Source organism: Passer domesticus, chromosome 3 (genome assembly GCF_036417665.1).
Source record: "Passer domesticus isolate bPasDom1 chromosome 3, bPasDom1.hap1, whole genome shotgun sequence".
In the NCBI taxonomy this organism is placed as follows: domain Eukaryota; kingdom Metazoa; phylum Chordata; class Aves; order Passeriformes; family Passeridae; genus Passer; species Passer domesticus.
Genome location: NC_087476.1, coordinates 7,361,955 through 7,384,006, shown reverse-complemented (window position 1 = coordinate 7,384,006; position 22,052 = coordinate 7,361,955). Strand labels below are relative to the sequence as shown.

Below are 22,052 nucleotides of genomic sequence, written 5' to 3'. Positions count from 1 at the left end.
TTGTCAGGGTAGTGATTTTCTCTTAAGCAACACTTAGGCCTGTGCATATGTTTGCATTTAATTTCCAGATGGGGAGGCAGGCCTCTAATAACAGTGTGAGCTGCTGCTTTATGGACCTGGCTGGCTGACTGAGTTACCTTCTTTTTGCAGCTGGCCAAAAAACTGCGCCCCACACCCGGGATGCCGACACACTCATGGCTGAGCCAGGCTTTTGGACTCTCAAGCCAGACTGGTGCAGAAAATTATTTACCTGTCCCAGGCTGTGAAAAGGTTCACCAGCTCTTTACATACATGGGGCTCTTGAACCCAGGATCATACAAACTGCTTTACTTTCTGGCATGACCACTCTTCATAAATGTTTTTCCTGAAGTCTTGGGCAGATTTAATTCAAGGAAATGTATTTAACCATTAGCATCGATATTTTGGTTATGACAAAAGATTTTCCTGTGTAGAGGGACTTGTAATGATCCCTTTGTTTCTCTGTAAGTGCTGCTCTGCAGACTTCCTGAAGGGATTTCTATCTCTCTGTGTCTCTGGGGTCTCATCCTGGCTTGGAGAGTTGTGTTTTTCTGAGGGACTTTACTTAGCAAGTTGTAGGTCTCAGTGTAGCTGGGTCCAACCCACTTTAAAGTACAAGACTAAAGGTTTGGACTAGCGACCTGGAGTCTAAGTAGAAGGTTGGAGTACTGAGTGTACGGACATATTGATCTGAATAGAAATGCATTTGCAAATAGGTGTGTTATTAAACATGCTGTAATGCTGACCAGATGCAGCTGTCTATGCTATAATCAGCTACATATGGACTAGATACCCTGGCCTCCCTTTGTAGTCAGTATTTGAAAAGAAAAAGGCTTTTCTAGGTTGAAGTTCATCTCATTTTCAAGTAGGTATCTCAGGTACCCCTTACAAGTGTTTGTTTCTCTCTCATTTTTAAAGGAACCCGTGGTGATGGGACCAGATGTGAATATCTGCATTGTTGACATCTGAAGTTAGGCCAGATTGTTTGTATCTTGAATATGTTTTCTAGAAAATGATCTATTTTCCATAATTATTTGTCATTACTTTCCTAAGTCTTCAAACCTCATGATGTCTAAATTATCTTCAAGCACATTGTTGATTACAATTTTACTAAATTGCTTCAAATAATTTGGGTTTTTTTAAACACATTAGTCTTTGACAGTTTCACATCTTATTACCAGAAAAGTAGAAAATTAGTGCATAGTTAAATAATACCTGCTTTGTGTAAATACCATCTCTTCTGAAGAGTTCTTAGCCTTCAGTGGGTTTGAACCCTGTTTTGCAGGATGGGATTCAGGTTTTGGTTCTGATTCTGAATGTAACTGTGTAGAGGTTTCACAGCTCTCACTGTAGCCAAGGAAATTTGTTTTTGTACTGACTAGATACATAGAGCTCAGTAGCCCATATATACACATAAAGTGATATTTTAGACAATTTGGTTTATTTATAGATTCTGCCTAATATTTGCACAATCTGTCTTTGATGTTTCAGCCTAGGGCCATTCAAAAGCACTCAACAGTCATATTTAACTGGATCATGGGTATTTGACCAGCTGGATTATTCTTGGATCAGTGCTGACAATAATGGGTTCTCACACACAGAATGCCTATGTGGATATTACATGTTGGCTTCCCAGCCTCTTGTCACTGTGCAAAGATGAAACCTTGGGAAGAGTTTGTCTTTGAGAGATGCAGTGGTCTTAATATAGTTTCCTTGTTCTGGCAGCTGTTCCTGTGGAGGACACAAGAATGCAGGAGAGGCATGTTGCTATTTATTTCTTGTTTTTATCCATCTTTGAAAACAGTGGATCCCCAAAATGGACATGGCAATGATGTCCTTCTTACAGCACAGAAAAGCAAAGATTCTCTTTTCTATTTGGAGACATCAAAGGAATCCGTGTCCTTTTGAAGTGCATTTCCTTTCCCCAGTTCATGAAAAAAGAAAACTTTTCCCAATCTTTTGTTTCAGTGTAAGCTTACCCAACTCAGAAGCAGGAGTTTGGTGTTAGGGCTAGAGTTTGTAACATTGAAAACATTGCAATTCTCAACCAGAAATGCCTTGAATCAGCACAAGAGTAACAGTTTGTCCCATAGTCAAAGCTCCTGGTGGTGTTTATGCAGTGTATCAGGTAGAATACTTCTGCAGATCCAGTTTCACCAGCTCTGTGTGGTGTTTGTCCTCATGGAAGCAGTTGGGGTGACACCAGCAGGTCCATGAGCACCTCCAAACTCTCCTGCTTCCTGACTGCCCAGCATCCTGTTTGCCCAGCTCTGCCTGGTGTGAAGGACATGCTGCAGCCAAGCCTGCAAGGAGCTGCTTGCTTGGACAACCTGTGTCACTTGAAGAAGGGACCAGGCTCCTGCAGTGAACACCTTCAGAAACACAAGGAAACTCTCCATTGTAAGCAGAGCACTCAGTGCATGCAGCTTCCAACTAGGTCCAGTGGTTTGTGAGGCTATACCAGGAGCTACCCAGCCCTGATCTTGGCAAAAGCCAACACAGCCTAATTAGAGCCTTTTCCAGCTGGCTCCAAACCCATCAGCACCATCAGCCAGTCTTGCAGCATGCCATGCTTGGCCACTCCACTGTCCCTGCCCCGTGGAGGTGTCCTGAGAGTTCCTGGTGCTGGTTTGGTGCTTGCTGGTGGGAAATCCCTGTGCCAGGGTGAGTCCCCCAGCTTGCAGCTCCCAGCATCTCCTGTGCACTTGGTGTCTCCCAAGCAGCAGAGGGGGCAGGGAACGAGTCTGAATACATCAGGGAGGCAGCTATGGCCTGCCAGACATCCCTTATACTGGGCAGCCAGATTGGAGATTTAACTGTGTTTTGGAGAGAGTCCCCATGGGTTACAATTGTACAATAAAAATGTTCTGGCCCTCAAGGCAAGTGGCAAGGCATGGCTCACATCTGAATAGAGGAAGTCTCCATACCCAAACTGCAGTGAAAAGTCCCTGGCTATGCTGTCTCCTGAGCCATGCCAGGGCAGAGAACAGACCAAAATATCTCTGGAAATTTTATAAGTTACAAGCTGTGTACAATTCCAAGCCAGTGCTTGAGCCCTTTAGTTTATTAATATATATATATCCTGGATTTGAGTTCAGATCAAGGAGTTTTATTGATCTTTATTCTTCCTGTCCCTCTTTGTTTATTCTTCAGTCTTTCTGGGATAACAGTCTATGGCATTCATGAGCCTGGCATGCTAAAAAAACATCCCTGCTACTAATCAACACAGCTTCACTGTCAGAAAGGGCTATGGGGCTAAAAAAAAAAAAAAACAACAAAAAAACCCAAAAAACAACAACAAAAAAAAAACAAACAGGGTGGAATATTGAGACTGTCTGGGCCCTGTGAGCTGGACAGTGAGTCTGGCATTGGCCAGGGAATGTCCAGTGAACCCTGAACTTGGTTCCCATCACAGTGAGAGAGCAAGAGAGGAACAGAGGTGAGGGCTGTACCCTGCCACTACAGGGGATTCTGCCCCATTTTTTGTTCTTAGGCTGTTCTCAAATATTTTTGTCCAGTTCTTTCTCATTTTTGTTGCCATAAGGTTGGCAAAGCAAAACCAGCTAATGCCGGTTGCTCCTTCTGCCCACAGCACACAGCCACTTGGCTGCTCAAGTTTCCTCTTCTCCTTTTGCTGTTCTGCCTCTCTGAGAAAGGAGCAGCTGTTCCATGAACCTCTATCTGGGACATTCAGAGCAGGAGATGCCTCTTCTCTCACACTAATGACCTTGTCCGTGATTTCTCAGCCTAAGTGGAAGGAAAAGAGATTGGACAACATCCATCATTATTTAGACTGGCAGTGGAAACCAAACTGGGCTAATTTGATAACTTTGAAAAATACAGACTCCTCAGACCAGTGTTTCTTTTGGACATGTACCTTCTAGTAACATTTAATTTATTTCTTTAATTACCCCTCCAAATCTTTATTAAATATTACCAGTTGGGTCTGAACTCTGGTTTTCTTTGAAGGTTCTTGGGATCAGATCCTATTGCTGAGAGAAGCTGGAACATTTCTAGTCATTAACCAAGAATGACTCTGAAAGGGGCTTTGAGATAGAAATATGGAGATATTGAAGTAACCTTTCTAATAAAAGTTTGAATCCCTTCTTAGATAACAGCTATTGCAGGGAGAAAGTCCAAACTCCCTAAACACAGTAGGCAGAAAAAGTCAGTAAGAGATGTCTTGTCCAAGTGGCTCCTAGGACCTGCTGAAAATACCTTCAGTGGAGTAAACAGGTTTTGAGTCAGGTCTCGGGTGACTCTGTTCTTCAATAAACATAGCAGTAATTGTGGACCATGGTGTTCATTTTGGTCACCATGATATTATTATAACAGATTCCCAGTCCACAAACACACCCTTTCCTTTGCTAGCCCAGCAGATCCTGTGAACCAAACATGCTGTTGAAAGAGAATTACAGATAATGTGGTTTCCCTGAGCCTTTCAAACATGTTATAAAACCAGAGGAGCTGCAGTAATCATCATTATTAGTAAGTAGACTTGGAGCCTGAGTCTGAATCTGCTGTGAGTATAAACAACCTGTGTGCGTGTGCATCCTCCCTGCCTTTGGTGATGATTGTTTCACTGTGAGATTAGGGGATGAAGGCTCTGAGATAATGATTTCAGCTCTGTGCCTCTTAGCACTGTAAAGCCCATAGAATATCAGAAAATTTATTGCTGTGACTTAGTTGCAAACTCCCTGGAGTGGACAAGGGTTGTGGACCTCATGATAAATAGCACACGCTAATATTTAGCAAATGATAATGCAGACCACAGAAAAATGGGAATAGAGGAAAGTATACTCCCAAGGGCTGACAACTAATGCCAAGAGCCAAGAAATAGTTTATAGTGGGAGGGAATTTCCCCACCTTCCCTCCTCCATGCATAAGTCACTGCATTATGGATGCATTGCACAGGGCCCAACATTGATCCCTCCAGCACCAAAGTTACTCCTGGCAGGAGTTCAGAACATACAAACTCACAAAGCCCTGCAGGCAGAGCAGACCTGATGTTTTCCAGCCCCAGCTGGAAGGTGGTAGAGCCTATATTTGAAGCAGATGAAAGGGCTTCTGACTGAAGCTTAACTGGTTGTTTATAGGGCTTCTCTGATGTGTCTGTGCCATCTGCTTCTTGCACAGGGCAGGCATCTTACCAGACCACTTCTCTGTCAACCCTTCCCACTTAGCCTCTTTCCAGAGAGCTAAAAACTCCTCCATCTTCTTTCACCCAACCAGCAAGGACATATTTGTGCTAGAAATCTCCCTCTGTCAGGAATATGCCCTCCTGGAAAAGTGACAATCCCTGACCGTAAACAGAGATGTGTCATTGCAGGGGATGAGGCACATGCAGCATGATATCAGAGGGTGGTGGGTGAGCCCTTCTGGGATCAGAATCCCTTGGTGAGGTATTGTACATGCAGTTGTGCAGACAGCACTGCTCTGGTGAGTGCTGTGCCAAATTATGTCAGCCCTTGAGGCAGGAGGGTTTGTACAGCTGGTAAGGGGTTGGGGTAAGCTGAGGGCTGGGGTGACCTACAACCCCTTTTCCTTTTTATGGCCTTTAAAGAGGCAGCTGGAAGATGGATGATGATGCCAGCCAGCTGTGCCTGCCACTTCCAGTCTGGGATGGGGAAGGGGATGGGCATGGTGAATTCCTGGTGAATGAGTAGAAAGGGAGGAGAGGGAGGAATGAGGGGCAGGTCACAGTCTTGAGACATGACAGGTCTACAGTGGATGAGGCAGCTTCCCCTTGACGCCTGCAGGAAATCTGGGTCACTAGAGGGTGACGGGTGCCTTAGCAGAGCTGTCTGTCCTGTGGTAATGGAAAATGTCCACCTCATACAGCACCACTGTGCTTAGCCCACAACGGAAATGAGCAAAGTCAGAGGCAGAGGGTGGCAATGCCCAAGGCCTTTAGATGTTACTTTGGGGTAGAAGGTGAAAAATGATGCCGGTAAACAACTGATTGTGAGAAGTAAGGCTTTGATTGCAATTGAATTTGATTTTCCCTTCATTTGTGGGAAATACAGACTGTCAGAAATCAGACATTCAGTCATGACACTTGTGAGAGACAAGGATTAGAACTGCAGACTTGGGCTCATAAGGTGAGAATTAAAGTTTCCTGTGTGATTATATGGAAACTGCAGTAAAACACACATAAAACCAAATTGCGAGTCATGCGTTTCAGATGCTGGAAAGGGAGGAATGATGGATAGCCTGTGGCAAAATCCAATGTATGTACGTGTGACTGCAAAAGATCAGAAGAAGGCATAAGCATCTGATTTAGAATACTTGTAGTGCAGAGGCAGATTCGTAGCATATGTTGAGAGCTTATAGGGAACAGGCCATGCAAAATGTGATACCACACGCAGAGAGCCAGTACTCTGGAAACTTCCTTCTCCTGGGAAAAAGATCATGGAGCAACATTTATTTTTAAGAGACACCCTCATGTTTTATATATTTGCACTTTCTGTCATGATATTTGATAGCATTGCATTTCATCACTTGGAGACACACTGCTTGGGAAGGCAGGCCTGGAGAGTACCTGTGCTCTGCTCAAACCCCTTTTCTGTGGCTGCATGCCATACTAGTCCCTTTATTTGGCCATTGTGTGTTCTGAGAGCAAATTGTGTGTAGTTGGGTTGAACTAATGAAGTATATCCTGCGAGAGATGCACTGGAGGAGGACACCATGGATTGACAGACCCAAGGAGGAGATCAGTGAGATGCTCTCAAATAGCAAGTCCAACCCTTCCTCCTGAGTTCAAAAAGAACTTAACATGAAACCCACACACTTTCAAACCCCTGCATTCTCAAATCAAAGCATCAATGTCCTAATTAAAGCCACTTCTAGCCCTGACTCCTTACACATAACACAGAGGAGCTGGCTGTCCTGCCTGTGCCCTCCCTCTGCCCTCCCTGACAGCTCTTTTTATGAGCAGACAGGAACACTGTGCATTCACCTCTGGCTGTGGGCAAGCAGGAGCCTCTGACAGTGTCCTGCCTCTTGCTGGAGTGGAGGTGAGTGGTGGAGGCACATCTCTACCAGCCAAAAGTCTCTCATCTGTGATTTCACAGACCCTTCTGTCAGCATCTCCTTCACGCTGGATGAAATATCATTTGGTTGAGGCCGGGGGAGCAGCCTTCCTCCTTCAGATCCATTTTCCAGTGGGTAGGGGCTGCTTTCAGGTATTTAACAGGCAGCCAAGGCCTCTTACTGCTCTTTGCTGACACCATCACTCAGCATCCTCCTGCAGCCTAGCTGGGGGGAGTGGGGGCCCTCTGGCTGCTTTCCAGCCACCAACAGCTGCATGTTCCCCTCCAGAGAGGTGACTCTGGTCCCAGGGAGATGGCCTAATGCAATGGTGTTTGGAAAGATCCACGGCAAAAAAGCAGAGCTGGGAGGAAGGGATCATTGCTGGGTTAAGAATGGTGGAAAAGACTACAGGAAGGAAACTGGCAATGAGAGACGTGGTTGGCAATGGGAGAGAAGTGGGAGTGATGGAAAAGGAATGAAAGAGAAAACTCAGGAGCAGTTCAATCACTTTGTAGATAATACAGGATACTTGAGCCAGGATTTCAATTTTTCTTTTTTCTTTTTCTTTTTTTTCCCCTCTTCTTTTTTTTTTTTTTTAATATATTCCAGCTCTGATCTGAGTTACTGCAGAAGAATTGTTTTATTGTTTTGTGCCTGACTTTCCCCATTTCTGAACCAGATAATGGCCATTAGCAATGCAGGTGAGGGCATCTTCAGATCCGAGCCTGGAAGTGTTGACACTTGAGCATTATTGATAGACATGTGGAGACAGGATGTCTCTGTGAATACTTCTGCAAAAATCTTGAGTGTCTTTAAATTTGGCAGCTCCTAGAGCACATGCACCAAACCTGAAGCACCTTCACAAGGTCTGACACTGGTACGTGTGCCCCTAACTGCTCTGCCAGCTCATGACAGGTTTTACAGTGCTGGTGTCATGAGGGGAGGGAGCAGCAGAGCTCTGAGCATATCCTTAAGGACCAACCACCCATAAGATTTGTCTGCAGTTCCAAAAGTGCAAGTGAGGTCTCTGTCTGAACCACTCCTGGAAGCATGGACAGGCCTGGGTGACCTTACACAGGTCAATTACTCCCTCATTTCTTCATCTCTGCATTTAAAAAATAAAATATGAGGATACTTTGCAGAAGAGTGATGAAGGTAAGTAAGGTAAAGACTAGGATGTGATGAGATATATTCAGAATCCATGGAAATGCTCAGATAAAAGTTCTCCATGAAGGTGGATGCTCTTATCTGCCATTCATCTGCCTTTCACCTCACTGCACTCCACCCTTGGTCACTAATCATTAACATCACTCAGAGACTTGAAGTGATTTCAGCAAATTGTCTGAGATGTGCTGCTTCTCATTTCAATAGGTCTTAGGCAAGACAACAAGAGAAAGTAATGCAATGTCACAATGCTGATAGCAAGCGAGTCACAGATGCTGATACCAAGAGACTTATTTAGTCCACTTTGATCTTTTTTGTCTTGCTTTTCTCATCTCATAAAACAATCATTGCTGTACTCCACAACTGTCTCCCTGAGATCCTTCCTTAGGACCCACAGCCCCGGCCTGAAGCTCCCTAAAGAACTGGCCATTTTGAAGATCTTCACCATGTCTTCAGGTTTGTTCACATCTCTTTTCAGAACCCGAGTAAGTGATGAGGTGGAAGTATTAGACACTTCAGATGGGAGCATTATAGACACAGTCCTGGCTGTTGTATTGGATGTAGGCTGCTGCTTGTGCTTCACTGGCCTGTGTGTGCAGCAGAATGTTGGAACTGGTGGGACATAGTAGGGAGCCAGGGATGTTCAATAGTCTGGAGCTCAGTTACTTGAAAGTTTCACATCTTCTGAACCAAGGCAGTATTTGGCCTTTATTTTCTCCCCACTTTGCTGTCCCAGAAGTGCCCTGGCCATTTAATTATGCCAGTCTGAGTCACACGGCAGCTGGAACAAGCTTCTCCCTGCATTAGTTTTTGGAAATGTTTGTGCTTTGAAAGGGTAGGGCCCATGTAGAGGACACTTCATTTTCTCCAATTTACATCATTTTGCTGCTCAGATGTTTGGTTGTTTTTTGGGGTGTGTATGTCTTCAAACTTCCAGAACTCTGTTGAAACAGCTATTTCATGACTGGTGATGAAAATTTGTGTTTATGTTTAGTGGAATGACACAAAGAAATAAAGAGTTCAGACATGAAGCTGACCCAGAATCGTGTTCTTGTACTGGGGTGACCCCGTATCCATGGTGGAAAAGGAGTTCTGATCTGTGCAAAGGGTGTCTGTAGACACTAAAGTCAGAAACTTTTTCACATGCCAATATACCTTACTGCACTTCTTGTGGGTTAGCTGACTTTCACCAAGTTGGGGAACATCCATAGAGTGCCGTGAGTGGAAGTGACATATTTACCTCGCCTTGTCTCCTTTCATCCCATTTTAGACCTCAAACTGTCTAACAGCATTAGGAGGCCCCACAGAATGAGAACTTGAAGTCAGTACTGCTGGATTTACTGACTCTCTGTGCTATCTCCTGACACTAACATTAACTGAATACATCAGGAATGGGGCAAATTTTTTAGAGATATAGGAAACAGGAAATCTTAGAAATGAAACTTGGGAAACCAAATCTGCCTGCTGTGTTTGTCATGCAATTAGTCAAGGAGCTGGCTCACAAAGTTGTCTCTGAAAACCAAAAGAATCAAATGAGAACCAGAGGGCAGAGGAAAATATGTTGTATTGATCTTTACAAATAAGCAGCAGTCATTAAAAGAGTTAGTATATATCCAATAAATTTGGCTTCCATGTCTAGTGAAGGAATCTAAATAAGGAAGGAAGAAGAATTTGCTGTGCCATGCATTCACATGGATCCCTATGTATATTAGCTAACCCTCAAGAGATTTGCCAAAATGGAATGTAAATGATGGAAAAAGGAGGGGGTAAATTTTGTTGTCATGGAGTACTGGAGAAAAGACTAAACAAAGCAAATCTGTAAGCAGTTAAAGCAAACCTCATCCCTGGTTAAGAAGAGTTTATTGAATTTTCTGTGTGACTCAGAGCACACTTTAGTTCGATTCCTTTAGTGGCATGTAGGAAGTATGCTGTCCCTCTACATATGTTGACTTCATCATTGAAAAGGAACATGGATGACACACACATAGATTTGTAGGAAGGAAATCCAGACAAAACTTAATCACTTAGCTTGATCCAACTGCAGGCCAAGTAGATGAAAAGAATATGGTCATTTAATCTATGTAAATAAGATGTCTATTCATGTACTATGGCAATTTATGTATTGTTTCATGAAGACTGAGCTGAAAATTTAATTTAAATTGACTGGAGATGAGGATTATAAAGCAGACTGAAAACAGGCTGGAGGCACCAGAAACACATAGTAATGGATAAATGCCAAGACTTGGTGGATAATACCTCAGGGGAACAGAAGGGAACAATGTTAGACTGTTTTTAAGATCCTTATTAATAGTTTGGAAGGAGGGTTGGCTATGGTAGCTCATTGTGGGATGGTGCTCATCTTGGGAGAGATCATGCTTTCCAAAGTACTCATACTAATAACTTGTGATGTGGCAGACTTTGGATTAATGAAAATCACAGAAAATGGTGCCAAAAAGTTCAGTCTGGGGACCTTACCCAAAGTCCCAGTGAATGTACCTGTCTGTAGGTGCTTTCTACAGAAATCTCAGTCCATGTGGTCAACCATTTAGAGCAAACAAATTCTATTAGTTTCCATTAGGGTTCAGCCTCTCCCATTCATTTATGTAATGTTTGTCCGACGTTGCCTGCATTGGATTCTCCAAACCAGAGCCTCCTGGCTGACCCCACGGACATGCTGTTTCACTGTCCTGGTGTTTGAACACATATTGTGATTCCAGCAAGAATCTTGATACTAATAAGTATTTCAGACAGAGGGCTGGTGAGGCAATAAGGACCTGTAGGATCTCTGTTTCCTTACTAAATTTACTTTTCCAGCCTGTTTCCATAGGCCTGGGAATTACTCAGTAAAAGCTGAACTTCAGGACTGTCCTTTGGGAATTATCACCATTGCTTTGAGATGGGGATTCAGTCCCTGGAGTCACCAGGCCACTGTTACCTCTGATTGTGGGTGTTCAGCTACCCTGCTGAGGGGAGAAGGGCATGGTGCTGGCTGAGACAAGGGATGGACAGTGCAGCTGGCCTTGCTGTACACATCTGGGCAAAGGAGCTAGACAGGTAACCCTGTTCTTGTTATAACTGGAAAGAAGTCCATAGAAGGAGTTAAGGGAACGCAGAGCAATTCTCCCATAATTTTGCAATTCATTGGCTGGCACTGTCCAGCACTGGCTGTAAGGTTCAGTTTTTATTCGTTCATAAGACATTGCTGTGCTACCCCAGAAGTCCTACACACCTGTGTGTGTCTTCTACAAGGCTCAGGAAAAAGGCAGCAGTGAGGTTGTCTGTGCTGGACCAGTTCTGCAAGGCTGGTTCATATTCCATGCTGTGAACTCCCTGGGGCAGGGAATGTCCTCATGGGTTTCATTTACAGGGCAGGCTTGCCCAGGCAGGGGGTATAGCTCAGTGGTAGAGCATTTGACTGCAGATCAAGAGGTCCCTGGTTCAACTCCAGGTGCCCCCTTGGGAGCTGCTTTTTTAGGTCAGATAGTAGAAAAACAATTATTTATTGTGAGGGTGGTGAGGAACTGGAACAGCTTCGAGAAGCTGTGGATGCCCCATCTCTGGAAGTGTTCAAGGCCAGGCTGGATGGGGCTTGGAGCAACCTGGTTTAATGAAAGATGCCCCTGTCCATGGCATGGGACTGGAATGAGAGGATCTGTAGAGTCTCTTCCCATCCAAACAATTCTATGATTTTATGATATTTTTTTTGTGATTTTAAGGAAACACACACAGTGTTTAGACACTGAGTAGCAGGATTGAGATTATGAAGGAAATTAAAGCATGAGCAACCAAAGGGACAAGCCACAGCCAAAAAGCAAGTAAAGATGGAGAGGAGTGAATGTTAACCACAGGAGCACATTTATTTCAGCCCCTGCAAGAATCTTCATTTTCTCTGCAAAGTCTTCTGGTTTGGGTACAGATACCGCAATCTTAGGGTCACAAATGCCAAATTTTCCCCTTCTTCTCCAGTGTTTGGCTGAAGGAAACATTCCTCACATATTCCTGTGCTTAAGTGAACATTGGTTTGGGTCTTGAGTGGGAGGGATGACTAAGGACTAAGAATTAATTGCTTGATTCATTCTCTGATTATTCTTTACAAGCATTAGAAAAGGTGTTATTATCTGCTGAAAGATCATAATTTTAATTGTGCTTTGATGAGAAGAGAAAACAAGGGAATCAGTTACTCAGTGTCGTCCATTAGTGGTGTATTAAAGACAAATGCAGAATCCCATGAAACTATTCCCAAAGATGACATTTATTAGGTAGTAAAATAACCTCCCACAGAAACATTTGAAGCTCTGTCACTTAACTGATAAATTACTGAGGCCAAGAGTCCATAAGACCTCCCTAAATTAATTGTTCTTTGAACTGGAGTGAAAATTTAAAAAGTTGGTTTGAAGATTCCCAGTGACTGTAAGTATCCCACAACCCTTGCAAAATTGTCAAAGAAACCAGATTTATATCTGTTCTGAATGTCTATATTTAACTTCTACCTACTGTCCACTATGAGATCTTTTAAGGTTGAAGAAACTTCATTAGCTAATTCCAGCTCTCTCTTTGAATATTTATAGTCTTTGATTAAGAAACCTCTCAGCCATTTCTTTGTAAAATTAAAGAGGTAAATCTTCTCATGTCTTTCTTCAGAATGAGGTTTCCCAATTCTTTATTCATTCTAGTGTCTTTCCCCTCAATTATTTTTAGTTCCTCAGTACCTGCAGCCTTTAGAATAGCTCTGAATACCAGCAGCAGTTGCACCAATGCCAGATTGGGTTATTATATAATTTCTTTGCTTCTTCTGCTTGGTGTTACATCTCTAGTACATCCATTGTGCTGCTATGTTACACCATTTAGATTCTATCACTTTCTAGGTTTTTTCCAGTTTGCTTCTGGCCTCCTTTCTCATGCTTGAGAAGCAAGTTCTCCACTGTTTCATCTTACATTCAGGACTTTACTGAAATTCATACTCTTGGCTTGTGTGCAGTTTACTGAATTCGTCTCTGGATTGGTTTGCTATATTGTCCTCTGTATTCCATGCTGCTTCCCAAAATTCCACAAACTTCCTAAATAATAGTCTAACCTTTTCTTCTGTGTCAGCAATAAAAACATTAAATAGCAGCTGGTAAGATAACATCTACAGGGGGCTGAAAGTTCACTTACTGACTGAACATTTGTCATTTATTATTTAATTTGGAAAGCTATCAGCTGGTCTCCAATTAATCTACGCTGTACTATGTTTATTTTAAAGCAGCCAAATATATTTCTCAATAATTCCAATTTCATGCTTTTCAAAAGCCCATTGCCTCAACACTATTACTTTTATCAGGCTTGTTTGTAGGCTCATCAAAATGTGAGACTGGATTAATTAATAAGACTCATTTTCCATTACACATTGTTAATGTATATTAATTATTTTTTTGTTGAGCCCTGTCATGGATGTTCTGGGATTTTGCCCATGATTGATGTGGTGCAGAGAAGTCCATGATGATAGGCCTAATTACCCCTTTTTAATGTGTGTGTGTATGGAGAGCATCCAGTAATTTACCTCTTAAAATCTTCCTCAAGTTTCAGGGAAGCATTGTGTTGCAGTGAGGTGGACACATACATAACAAGCAACTACCGGATTTCACTATGGGATTTTAATTTTTAATACTTTTCTAAATGTGTCTGTTGGTTTTTATTATTGTATCATGCTCCCTTCTGAGTAGCTGTTTGCATACAGAATCTCTTGGGTATGTGCTTCTTGAGAAAAGAGACAGGAGCAATGTTTGGAAAGATCACCTGACCTGGTCTGAACCCAACTATGTTATTTTCCATTCTTTTCCTGCACCCATCAGATGAGCATGGGAGCATCTTATGGTAGTGCATTAGTCAAAATGATCATACATCTTTCAACTATTGTTTTTATAACCTCTCCTCTGGGGAAGATTGTTTGAAATGCAACATATTATTTTCTTAGGATTTTAAGGCAGTTTGACTTTTGTGAAATGTGTATCCTCTTACATATTTTAGAATCACAGCATCATTAAGGTTGGAAAAGACCTTTCAGATCATTAAGTCCAACCATTAACCCAGCACTGCCAAGCCCACCACTAAACCATGTCCCTCAAAGCCACATCACATCTTCTAAATATCTTCAGAGACGGAGACTCCACCACTGCCCTGGGCAGCTTCTTCCAGTGCCTGACAACCCTTCCAGTGAAGACAATTTTCCTAATATTCAATCTAAACCTCCACTGGTGCAACTTGAAGCCATTTCCTCCTGTCCTATCACTTGTTACCTGGGAGAAGACACTCACACCCAGGTTGCTGCAACCTCCTTGCAAGTACCTCTGCCTTTTCCTCATTCTTTGTCATTATGTTCTCCTCTGCTTCCAGTAAAGAATGCAGATTCTTGACCCTTCTTGGGTTGGTAATATATTTGTAGAAACATTTTTTGTTGTTTTTTTTTACAGCAGTAGCTGCACTTTAATGTTACATAACAGTTGCAAGAGAATTGAACCATGTACCTTTAGTGAAAGGGAATGGGATTTGAAGTAGTCTGCAGCTCCTAAAGGAATTTATTCCACCATTTTGATAAGACCCTTTTTTCTTTTGCCATTGATCCAGAGAATCATAGTTGCTAACCATTGTCTTCTTCTGGTCTTTGACTATGTCTTGGAGATGTCCTAAGTGGAGACCACAAAAATATAGGCACAGAATTCCAGAGTTCTTCAGGAAGCTGGAATAGACAGTGGAGGAGAGATTTGCTGTGCCGTGATGCTCTCAGCCAGATGAGTTTCTTGTATCAAATATCTCTGTGCCCATACCTGTCCCGTGGATATATCCATCTCTCCAGCCTGACATGACAGACAATTACTCAAAAATAGCAGAGGATGGGAGCTTAGAATCAGCATTCCCTGTCAGCTCAGCTACTGATTGTTGGAAAGAAACCCTTCTTCTCTGAGGCACTAGGGATTTCAGGTTGAAGTGTTACTGTGGCATACATTAGGAAGGGGGAATATTTGATTCAGGAATCTTAGCTCAGAGTCTGGAACACGTTGGCAAAGCTGAGTTCTGGGTATGCAGATGGGCCAATGATTAATAGCTAAAACCTAAGAAGAGCTGCATTATAAATGGAGAGATTTGTGTTATTTCTCACACAATATGATTGTGGTTCTTTGCAATGGCTAGTTTTGATACACACGGATAACATGTTGGAGTAATTTTTTTTCCCCATTTCTGTAAGCTTGCTTACATGTGAAGCCTCTTGCTCAAATTCATCGCCTTCCTGAGGGTAGAAATGCAACCCTGAGATATTGAAAACAATTAATACTTAACATGACGTGATTATAGGCATCTAACTAACTAAACTCCTTAAGATCAGCAATTCCCAAAATTTCTTATTTTTGATACCACAGTACAGTTTCCCTTTGTACATCCAAGTTTATGATCAATTTCACATGGGGACTCAGGGTTCATCCTGGTTTGGGAACCCCTGTTCCTGCCCTGTAGGGAGTAAACACTTTCCTTGCTGAGCCCCTGGGGTCACAGTCTGCACTTTCTATAATCTCTATTAAAAATGAGAAAGCATCAGCAGTGCAATGCAAGAGAGAGGAAGGATTTAATCACTCCTCTGTTTCTACCTTTTCGATTTTCAAGAACAGGATACTTGATCTCCTGTTTTCTTCTATAGCACATGGGGCATACTTATGGTTAAGTATTTACTGGATGGATTTGGATTTGGGAAGAGATCTTCAGAATCAAGAGCATGGAGAATTTTGCAGGTTGCCCAGTCAGTTTTGCACCTTGATTTAAATAATTGTTCATTGAAAATTTATGTCACTTCCATCAACTTAGTGCAGCAAAGGTGGTGTTGGTATTTGTGGTACAAACTGACTGAAAATCCATCCTGCTATTAATAAATGGTGTCTGCAAACAGAGTGGCATTTTACTGTTCTTAAATATTTGCCTGCTTTTGGCTGTGCTGTGGAAAAATAATGCCTGCTGGAGTGTTTCTGCCTCTGCCTGTCTTCTGATTGTGACCTGACATGAACTCGTTTATGTAATGCTCCCCAGCAGCAGTGCTGCTGCTGGAGACAGGGCTGTTCCTGTGACCAGAGGTAGCTCCACATCCAATTTTAAAGGTTTTTTGAGCCATTCAACTTAACAGATGCGATGCCAGGAAGGAGAGGGTTTCTTCCTGGGCATATCATGGGCACTGTAAGCCAGAAGTGTTTTATCTCCAACTCCTGAATCAAGTGAGCTTGCTGAGAAGGGCTGTGTTTGTTCTTTTGTCTTGTTCTTTGTTGCCAAAACTTCTCATTTTCTTGTGCTGCAGTTCCTCTTCTCCAGCAGATAAGGTGAATATTGCAGTGAGGTGACTCCTCTTTGATAGGTGTCACCGTGTGGGTTGGGAAGAGTTGATGCCTTAGCTCAGGATGGTGGAGTTTCAATCAGTTGCCTTCACAGGAGCATTGCTGCAGCAGTCCAAGGCTCTGTGGCTGATGTTTCACAGCTTTGGTGCCATCATCTCTGCGGGAGTCAGTTTCAATGTGACATAATAAACAACAATATTTAGTTTCAGGCCAGGAATTTTCTTCATCATTTATGTTTGTGGAAGCCATGATTTGTTTAACGTAGCACAAATCTGACATATGCAGTAATAGACACCCACCAGATGTGCTTCCAGGCCTAAATCCAGGTCTAGAAATCCATACCATACTTCATTCAAGAACAGTGGAAAGAGGGCCTGGATACACCTTGATTTCTTTGGCCTGCCTCCATATTTCAAGAACATAGGCTTTGCAGCATGAAACTGTAATTTAAGTATAGTCCTTTGCTGATTTCAAGCACTCAATTCTTTGAATTTTAAGAATTAAGTGCTCTTGGGGTGGAAGTGTTGTGTCTCAGCTGAAGTCTATTTTAAAATAATCTGCTGGTGATCAGCTGTCTATGACCAGACATCTGGCAAGAATCATGTGGCAAGAATCAAATCTGTAAGTCCAACTCCCCTGAGAGGAGTTTAGACTGCACCAGTGGAGTGTGTTCCCTGGGACAGAAATTCTGACTAATTTCCATGCCACAGACTTATGCATTCGTGCACAGCAGACCTCAGGCTGGGCACCAGGTATTCTGCTTGGTTTTTCTCAGATGCTAAAGCTTATATATAGGGCTTTCCCTGACTCTCTTTTCTTTCCTCATTGTCTTTTGTTCTTAATTTTCTCTCTTCTCCACTCCACTTTCTATATGGGTAAAATGACACATCTCAGCTTAGAATTAATGTTCACGTGTACTTGTCTCCTGTTCGTGCTCATGATGGCTTAGAAAGCCTGAAGGGATATTCTGTAATTTAGTGTCCATTCATGTGTGTTTTCAGTACTTCCCGTTAAACAGCAACAAGCAGAAATGTTGGCAAGAACAGATATAAGAGAAATGCTGTCCTCACTATCTAGGGAGTACAAAGCAGGCACTACAGGGACAAATTTTCCTTATTTTCTTCAGGGACGTCTAATCACTTCAAGGGCTCTCACTTTGACTGCCCAGTTTTTCGATCTCCTTGTGAGCTCCCTGTGGAACTGGGAGTGTTTGGGCAGATGGTGTCAGAGACACCTCAGCTGTCATCCCAGCCAGGGAAGCTCTGAGAAGTGCCATGAAACTCGATTATATCCCTGTTTACATTCCCTACATCCCTGTTTCTATTCCTAGAGAATACAGAACACAGTATGACATGGGCATGTTTGGTCTGGCTCCACACGGAGTCTGACTGACACCCATGGAGCCTCCAAGCTCCTGTGCCTCTGGATGGGATCCATCAGTTGTCCCTGCCATAATTTCACTGCAACTGGACCAAGCTGGTGCATCTCCCTACCAAGTGCTGTCCTGCAGGATGATTTAGCAAAGCTTGGTAGGGCATCAGCTTGGAGACCTCTCTGTGCTGTGACACAAACCAAATAAAAGCTACAGGGCAGCATCCAAATTTGTATGTCATGTGGGAGCATCCTCAAAGGCGTTCAGTGCACTTCTGTCCTTTCTTTCTTAGGTATCTGTTATACCTCTGGCTCTCATGGTTTAATGCAAATTTTACCTTATTGGCAAGCTACCTCATTTTAATAACCTTTTATTTTGAATTTACGTGACATAAGTATCACTTTGGTTTGCTTCAGATGGTCAGGGCTGTATTCTACAGCATAAAAACCATGGGTAAAAAGCAGGGAGTGGAACTGATTCATCAGTAATGGCATCTCAAATGCATTTATTTATTTCTTAAGTGCTCTGGGAAATGCTTTGCTTGAAAACCACAAACTGTGACACATGTGGATTGATTCTTGTGGTTTTTGCTGAATATAGAAAGCAACAACTCCATATCTAGAGTGACTGGAGGCACGGAGACCTTGCTGACACCTCTGTGACATAGGATCATTTGAGCAGGATAAGGTCATACCAGAAAACATGCAGGAATCTCAAAGCAGGATCTGACAAACCTTGCAAGATCAAAACCCTCAATGTTCTGCATGCATTCTCCATTCCAGCCTCCAGAGCCTACTTCCTCAAAAAGAGGTTAAAGGAAGAAAGGTACTTTAAAGTTCCTCTTTGTAAATGAAATTATAATTGATGGAAAATTAAAGCAATTGATGTAATATAAACCTCCTGGTAACTGGAGAAGGTGCTACAGAGGCTTCCCAGCAGTTATGCATCAAGAAACATTCTTAATCTCCTAGATAATGTGGAAAAGGAATGATATTTATTATCTACAAGTCCTTACAAGCTGAGGATGCAGTTTATAAAACTGTATGTGGCTCCCCCTCCTTTTCCTCCCTTATTGTAATCCTTCACCATGGATCATTTTACATCCAAACTCACCTTCATCTGTTATAGTACTTTGGTGATTTATCGGCATCATGAAGTTCTGATTAATAAGGCTAGAAGGACATCCATCAGAAGAACTAAGAATGTGTGATCATTTCCTCTCAGGCTCTCATTAGCTGTGGCTGTCCTTCTGGGAGTTTTATCTTTGTCTTTCTATTTCCAGACCAAAGCACATGAGGCTTAAAAATAATATCCTAAGATTAATCTTCTGTTTTTCTTCCCTTTTAAAACCTTTGGTCAAGATGCAATATGATCTCCATGCTGTCAGCTGAAATATGTAGAAACAACCCAAACTGTACAAATACACTCTTAATAAATGAGCAGGCAAGTCAGAATAATAGATGGCTTGATTCAGCCTCCTTCATTCTAGATGGAAAATGCAAAGCTCTACAGATAATCCTATGATCATATAAAATATTTGTGGCGTAGATAGGAATTACACTCAACAGCATCTTTTCCAAAAGATCTTCCTTTTTCTTTATGTTGCTTTGGTTTAAAATGACATGAGTTGTGGTGAAATACGCCTCTGGTACTTTCAGGTTGCTGTGCTTAGTGAAGTGGGAAAGGTTTTGTTTCAGAGTTTCTATACTAAGCTCTCTTTTTAATGAGACACTCCTAGGTTAAAAATACCTTCTGAAAGCAACTTCCCACGTCTTTCCTACATCAGTGACAGATTGGAGCAGAAAATGTGGAGTACGCCTGAAAGTGATAAGTTGAGGTTAGAGGTCTAGCCAAAGTCAAGTGCTAGGGAGTTTCAGCTGTAGAGAGCTGATGCTTTGAATTATAATCAAGTGATTAATGTTTCTAATGTAAGTGGGTTTGGGAGTTACAAGGACTTGCAGCAACAGCTTGGATAAGAATGGTGAAACCTGCTTTTAGAGTTATTTTATTTATAGCACATTCATTAGGTTGGGCAAAATGGACAACATGTGCTTGTGTGGTTAATGATAAATCCATACGAGGACTAAACTAGTCTGCTGAGTTATGAGAAAGCCTTTTGTAGGTCAGATTTTTCTGAGAGAGACAGACTTGAGAGAAACAATTCCTATCTGTTTGGGGGTAGGGGGGAGCAGGGAGAGGGCAGAAGAAGAAACTAGCTTTTCTTGTTTTGTAAAATACATAGGATGTTATGTTACATAAATGTTACAGATCTTCATTAGTTTTTAAAGGTCATTTGCCCCTGAAGTTTATGTAGCTGGCTTCATAAATGCCAAAAATAGCATGGGGAGGAGTAGATATGCATGGAAATTATTCAAAAATTTTTTTATAAAATATCAGATCATATAATGTTAACATATGAAAACTGAAAAAGCCAGAAAATAATACATCTCTGAGGCATTATAATTTTTCTTGTGGATTCAGACAATCCAGAATGAAATTAAGGTACTGAAGGAAAAAAATTATAGAAGACTATTCCTTCTGTTTGAATTCACCACACCTTAATCTTGCTGCTGTAAGAAGTTTAAGGTACTCTTTCAAACAGAAATAATTTCCTCAGGTGAGAGTATAGTTAATAAAGCCAGTATTTTGGCACATGGTTCATGTTGTGGTTTTAGTTATAGATGTGCCAAAAGGATAAAAAAATATTGGTTCCCCTCCTCTATCCTTATCCAGGGTTGGGCAGGTCCTTCAGCCACAGGTCCCACTGGCTTCCACCAGAGACCATGATGCCATTTGGACTGAAAAAAAATAAAAAGTAAATAAAAGCAAGATGAGTAAAGACAAACAAGTAAAAGAAAACCCTTATAAATTCCCTTTATATAGCAACCAAATGTGTAAGTGTGCTATTTCACCCTAGACTCTCAATCTGCATGCTGCACATCCCCACAAATAAACAGACAAAACCTGTCCATTTGCAACAAGCCATTTCCCTTCTCTGCTCTTATTTCTAGGTAGAAATGGATAAGTGATGCTCATTTTCAAGGAAACAAGTTGCCGAGAGTGAATACTCTCAAATGTGTTCCCCTACTGAATGCTGCTGCAGGTGCTATTTGTGAATGAGCTCAGGTTATCAGAACACACTTTCAGAAAAGCTGACTGATTATAGTGAGTATTTTTAGCAAGAGAAAATGGCACCTAGTGCAGAGATATTTAATTGTATATATGTATATGTACATCAAAAACAAGTACAGGAAGCTCTTCCAGATTAATTCCCTTTGAAAAGTCATTTATTACTCTCAGGACAGTCAGTTAATAGAATACATGGTGGCTTTCCCCCTCCCTTGACACTGTGTAACCCAGAGTGGATCCCTGCTCAGATGTACTTTAGTGCCACACAGCATCTTGGGCTCCAGTGGTAAATGCACGAAAACCTAATGGCCTAACAGAGTTTACCTCATTTAGAGACTACACAAGATGACTTGTTTCTGACATCAAAAGTTGTGACAATACTATTATAATATTTATTTTATAGATATGAAATAATCTGTGTTTTGCTCTGACAGGTAAACACATATTTTATTTTTTACCCCCTTGGTAGACACAGAAAATTAGGTATTTTGAGTAGACACAGAGGGGATTCATCTCACCTGTGTTAAACTGTGTTTGGATAACATAAATTATCCTCCACAAGGGCAGTCTCTATAAACTAGAGAGGACCAGTACACATATTTAGCTCAGATCTACCCTTGAGCTGGCAAAGCACAGTGCAGATACATCCCACCCCACTGGTTAAAACACTGGTTTTTTGAATGACAAGCAAGGACCAAGCTCAAGGAATAGATGTGCTCCTTACCTTGGAGAGCTTACAGACAAAAAACCAGTGTCTGAAGTAAAAGAAATAAGAATGTTCAAGTTATGTGGAAAAGTCTGAGACTCACAGGGCAAACCTGTATTTACCCAAGGCTTCAGGATGAAGAAAAGGTCTTGTGGGTCTTCTGGGTAACTTATCATTCTGAAATTAGCTATATTTAGTTTATTGGTTAAGTTAATTCAACAGACTAGGGCCCTGCCACTTGAAAACTTTTATGGTGTTAAATGTTATCATGGTCCCTGTT

At 41.9% G+C, this 22,052-nt stretch overlaps 1 protein-coding gene and 1 non-coding gene across 3 annotated transcripts in view; both read left to right on the top strand.

Moving 5' to 3' along the window:
* EVA1A (eva-1 homolog A, regulator of programmed cell death) overlaps nt 1-22,052 on the top strand; it is a 199,366-nt gene that overhangs the window by 109,919 nt on the left and 67,395 nt on the right. The window lies entirely within an intron of this gene.
* TRNAC-GCA (transfer RNA cysteine (anticodon GCA)) lies at nt 11,600-11,671 on the top strand. The gene has a single exon. It is a non-coding gene; the product is annotated as a tRNA-Cys (tRNA).